The following is a 6,328-nucleotide window of genomic DNA, read 5'->3' on the forward strand; positions in this document are numbered from 1 at the left end:
TGAAAATTAGATGGCTGAAGAAGGAAACAAAAAGATTAATTCTAGCTTCTCAAGATCTTTCACTATCCATGATTAATTAAAAGACGAACATTATGAAGGAACTGGACAGCAAAAAATGTAGGATGCGTGGTGAGTGGGATGAAACGGTGATGCACCTGCTCAGTGAATTTGGAAAGTTAGCACAGAGAGAATATAAGGAAAGACGTGAAATTGTGTGGTATTCATGGAATCCAAAAAAGCAAGAACTGATTTGCCCACCAAGCTGGACCAGTGGTGGAAAATGACAACGTAAAGATCTTGTGGGATTTTAACACACACACTGACTGGGTCATGGAGGTAAGGAGGCCTAATATTGTGGTAGCGGATAAGCCGAGGTCAGAAACACCGATTTTAGATATAGCTGTCTCTCATGATTTCTGAGTGAGAGAGAAGAAGTAAGAGATGGTTGGGAAATACTAGGGCCTGGCACTAGAAAGAACTTAGATGCGGAAGACAACAGCACAAGTTATCTCTAACATAGCAGGAGCTCTTGGTGCCAAACATCGGGCCACTGATTAAATGGTTCTGCTGAGAGTTAATATGGAAAGATACCAGTTAGTGCTGCAAACAGTTCTGTTAGAATAAGCTAAAATCTTTAGGAAGGTCCTGTCCATCCCAAAAACAATGAACCTAGGTCGATGACAGAAAAGAACAGCTATGCAAAGCTATACAATCTAGCAGGTCCAAAGTTGCATAGCTTGTTCGTCTAACTCTATCTGTAAAAAGGCATCAGCAAGATCGATTTTGGTGAAACGTTGGCCGCCTTGAAGTTTTTCCATAAGCTCATCTAATTTTGGCAAAGGGTGCTGGTCAACAGATATCTGTTTGTTTAGCATTTTAAAGTCCCCTCCATTAGGTTTTGCTACGGCCACAATTGGTGCCGCATAGTCGCTGAAATCAATATGTTCCAACACTCCTGCTTTGACTAAATGCTCAAGTTCTAGTTTCACAGCTTCTCGTCGGGAAAATGGTGCTTCTCTTGGCTTGAAAAAAACAGGCCGTGATTTTTCTTTGAGGTGTATTGAAGCTTTCAATTCTTACAGCGTCCCAATCTTTTGTTGAACACTTCTGGATATTTTGTTGCCAGTGCACTGACTTTACCTGCCAAACCCTCAACCGGGTCGCTTTGAATTGTGTTTACATTTTCTAACACCGCTGACAAGCCCATCTGTGACAAGCCGAAAAGATCACTCCAGTCGAAGCCAAATAGGTTAAATCCTACAGGTGTATCAACTACTAACAAACACAGGTTTTGTTTTACCTGGTCTCCAACTCCAACATCTACATAGCATTCTCCTTTGACTTGAAGTCTGCGGGCCCCATACCCACTGATATAAGTTTTTGTTTCTGCCAGTTGCGGTGAGCCGAGTTGTTTATATCCTTCCAAGCCTATCATGGAACATGTAGCTCCAGTGTCCCACTGAAACTTAGCGTCGATTCCATTGACCTTTAGATTTACCCAGATTTTCCTTCCATCTCGTTCAAATATGTCTACCTTTGTTTTTTGCTGGGCATGTCTTGTAGTGTCACGGCTATGCTTAGCTGTGCACACTGATTCTTCAGCTTGGTTTGAGTTTTGGACTTCAGCCTTTGTGGATTGCCCACCCTTCGATTTGCAAACAGGAGAGATATGCCCTTTTTTGTTGCAGATTCTACAAACGAGTTTTCTATAAGGGCAATCTTTGCGATCGTGTTTGATAAAACAACTCGGACAGGATTTTAGCGAGTTAGAATTAGAGTTTCTTTGGTTACTACTTTGGACGCTTTGGGCTCGTCTGGTTCTCTGTTCATGTGTGTCAGACATTCTATTAACCGAATCTGGAGGTGGTTCATTGAACTCACCTTTCAGCACTCTATCCGTTTCCGTAATTTTGATGTATGTTACGGCTTTAGCAAGCACATCATCAAGGGTAGGGTTGTTGTCTAGTAAGCACTGGCGTCTGATATCAGCGTGGGGTGTTTCTTTGATTATGACGTCTCTAATCTGATCATCTACATAGCTCTGACCACAGCAATTATTTTTGCAAGTAAAATTACAGTGGCGTGCTAAGCCCTGTAACTCTGCAGCCCAATCAGCATACGTTTGATTCTTTTTCATTTTACACTGATAGAACTCATACCGTGCTGCTTGTATATGCACACTATCCTTATAGTGGTTGGTTAGTTTCTGTGTTAGCTCAGTCAAAGATTTTGTCGTTATATCTTCTGAGCTGATCAGGCTCATCATTAGGTCATACGTTGGCGCGCCTACCCAAGACAGCAAGCAGGCTCACTTTTGTTTAGTATCAGTAACATTGTAAACAGCAAAGTGTTGGTTAAAACGTTCCAAATAAATTTGCCATTTCTCAGTCTCCTTTTCAAATGTGTCAAACTTCGGAATAGTTGGAGTGGAATTCGTACCTTGCAATGTTCTTGTTTCCGATTTCTCTATCAGCTCTAGCATTTGTTTCTGGAACAGAACCTGCTGCTGCTGCATAGCATCCATCATTGCCTTAACCATATCCTTCATTGTCCACTTGAGCGTTTATTTAATTAAGAGTTTTTTTGATAGACATATCCCACTTCTAACACCAGTGATAAATCCTTAGGTTGTGTAGAAACGAGAGCTTGACTTGTCTCTTACAATCTATTTAATAAACTGCCAGCATACAGGAAGATAGCAAGCCATGCCATATAAGGAGAATCAGACACTCTAAGCAAAAAACAACAATTGCGTAAGTAGGTCATTTCTGCTAGCTAGCTGACCTTGGGGAATAAGACAACAGATACAGCACATGGTTCATCATCATCATCAGTATTCTTGTCTTTCTATTCATCTCTTTGAACTCCTTGACAGTTTAATCAACTATTCCTGCTGTGTAACGCACTGCTACCACAGCCCATGTGCTCATTGCTTCAACTATATTCCCTTCATCCAGTTTTGACTCAAGAACCTTTTTTATACTTCGGTAATGTTCCTTCCTGACCTTCTCCGTCCTATCTTCCATCTTGACCTGAGCTGCTTTTAGTACTGCTAGGCGCTTACAGGATCTGTTTCCTAGGTCTTGCAACATCTGTCCTCCTGGCATGCTGATACCTGAATCGTCTATCGCCTTTCCTCTTCTCATCGCCAAAGTGGCCCACTTTTGCAATCTGAACTTCATACATATATCACTTGTAAAAACTCTGACTGTGTTTCCTAGAGCTTCTAGCCTTGCTTCAAATTTTTCATAAAGCTTCAGATCATCCATTTATAAGACATGGTTGACCTTTCTGCTTTGTGGGAACTTGTGCCTGTGAGTAGCTTCCCTCAATAAAATTGAAAACGGAATAAGTGCAGTTGCAAAGAGAAAGGATAATTGATCTTCTTGAAAAGTTCCTCCCTTGATATCCACTTCCACAATCTCTTCGCCCATTGTTCAAAGTTCCCATGCTGTTTTTATCAGTTCAATCATGTTGTTTGCCATTCCAGTTAGTTTAATGGTTTTCAGAGTCCATGAGTAGAGCCGCATGTTATTTGCCTTCTGATAGTCAATCCAACATACCGCTAGATTAGTTGTTTTTTTTCGAGTCACATAGAACTGCCTTATTTAAACATGAGATGGTCTTTGGTGCCTTTTGTATTCCTGATAGAGCCTTTCTGTTCTTTTTCAATAACCTTTTGTCCAGACAGGTGTTCATACGGTTTCTCAGCTAAAATACCTGTCAAAGTTTTTCACACGAGCAGTAAACATTGACAGGTTGATAGTTTTCAGATTGTCTCCCTTTAGCTGTCTTTCATGATGAGGGCTGTTCTTTCTAAAGTCATCCATTTAAGCACATTTTCTTCTTTTGCACATTTTTTTAGATGGACTGCCACTAGTTCATGCTAACTCTTCAGATGCTTAATCCAAAATTCTTGTACTCCATTTGGTTCAGGTTATTTCTGTTTTAGTACTTTACCTATTAGCTTCCTCACATCATCCACATTAATACAAAGATATTTCTGCCTTTTCATGTGCTTCAGTCTGCCTTTTACTTGGTTTACCCATTACGCGTCGGTATTGTGCATTGTCTGTTCACCCTATATCTCATGCCAAAATATTCTAGACTTTTTCTTGTCTGGTGTTTTTTCATCCTTGATGTTTCCAGTTCCTTGTAGGCTATGGTAAAACTATTTCTGGTTGTTGACTAACAACCTGTTTTGTGTATATTGCTTCATTCATTCTGTATATCTCTTAATCTTCTGACTTAACGTATTAAAATCTTGTTTTAACTTTTCAATTACCGCGTCAAATCTTTTGTTTTTTAGTCCTATATGTCTTTTTAAGCCTCATTCTCATTGGGGTGTAATTATCTTTCTCTTTACACTCTACTTTACTTAAATCTGATTTTATATCTTGTAATTTCTGTTGCAGCTTTGCCTTCCATGCTGGGACTCTGTCGTGTTTCCATTCCCTATTCCTACTCAACCTTTCCGCTATGAGTTTTGCACAAGCCAAGATAGTATCATTTAGTGTCATGATACTATTGATCTCAACACAATCTAGTACTATATCAATCTGTTTCACTTCGTCCATGATCTTGCCTTTCTCAATATGTATAAGACGTAGCTTCGGTAGGTTTCTAGCCAAATTATTGCATCCATCTATTATCTTCTTTACCAGTTTTTTCTCCTTCTCTGAAGCTGAGTTTTTTTATAGTTCCTATCAATATTTGTTTCTCCGACTCATTCCACTTTTCAGTTTTATGTGGTATCTTGTCACTTTATTTTTTTCACACTTAGTTCATCTTCTTCTCTCTATCCAGTTCTCTATCTTGCTCTTTCTTTGATCTCATCAAGTTCCTCTTGTGTGTACCATGTTTCTTTCTGCATATTCTTTGCTTGAACTGCTAGTCTCTGCTCGCCGGTGGCTCTTTGCAGATGTTGTAGATTCTCTTTTTTCTCACAACTACCTGTACTTCTACTTCATCTACTCAACCTTACAGATGTTGTAGATTCTCTTTCTGTATCTTCTCACAACTACCTGTACTTCTACTTCATCTACTTCTATCATCCAGTACAAAAATAGCATTCTATCACAATCCTGTTATCTTCTCTTGAATACTAGTCTTGCTAGTAACAGGATGACGATCATAGGTTGCCGCATGAGGGATGACTAGCATGATTATCCCTCTCATTTACGTCGCTATCTTGATTTTCATTGTTTGATTTCACCATGGTTTATGAGTTGTTGATTTTCATTCAGGGTTTTCTCTCTCAGCTCCATCAAAGACTCAGGTCCTGTCAAAGATCTGCTTCACTGGGCAGTGGGTTTAGTTTTCTTTCAGAGTTATCTCCCCTAGTCTTTGACCATTACAATGGTCCAACTCACAGGGCAGTAGGGGTCCAGTAGGGCGTTGGGCATCAAGCTGATGTTTGTGAATTTCTGTTAAGGCCACAACTGGTGCTATTATTATTGTTATTCAGATGAGTTTTGTTTACTCAACAGAAGATGCCATAAGAGTTTCCCTTCGTATAGACAACCTTACAGACAGGCTCATATATATCCAGACTTCAATAGAAGAACGCGTATTGCTGACTGTTCCGAACAGCAGCAAAACAAAAGAGACAATAGTATATGAGGCATCAGAATCAACTGTCAGGCCACGCACAAGAGGGAATGTCATCCATTATACAGTCGGGCCACTTCGGGGAGATATTTCAGGAACTGTTGCTTCTACAACCAACATATCCATATCATACAAACTTACTGTAAGTGTTAAACTTGCTGTAAGTGTCAAAGACTTGAGTAAGTTTTCTTTTGGTTGTTTAAAAGATGTAAGATAAGAGTGGTATAAAAGTGCTATTAATAATTTTAGAACTAATTGGCATTTTAAATGCTTTATGTTAAAGACTCAGATTGATGTGTGATTATGGTGAAATCTTAAATATTTTGATCTACCTTGCTGGGCTTTGATCGCTATTTGCATCAGGAGAGAATTACACAAAATTTCAAGTCAAACCTATTTTTCAATTTCTATTACAATCAATTAAGTTATTAAACCGCTAACCAATTAGAGAGCGTCTTACAATCATTGAGAACAAGAATCCCAACTTGAAAACTTAAAAACTTGAACTTTAGTTGCTTTTAAGACATCTTTTAGCCCTCTAAACACAGAAGTTCTTATTTATCTTTTTTTTAAAGTGTGGTCACTATATACTGTATATATATAGCCATATAATATGTACAGTACATATATATATATATATACATATAATACATATATGTAGTATATATATACATATATGTAGTATATATATACTTATATGTATGTATATATATATATA

Source organism: Watersipora subatra, chromosome 8 (assembly GCF_963576615.1).
Source record: "Watersipora subatra chromosome 8, tzWatSuba1.1, whole genome shotgun sequence".
Classification (NCBI taxonomy): Eukaryota; Metazoa; Bryozoa; class Gymnolaemata; order Cheilostomatida; family Watersiporidae; genus Watersipora; species Watersipora subatra.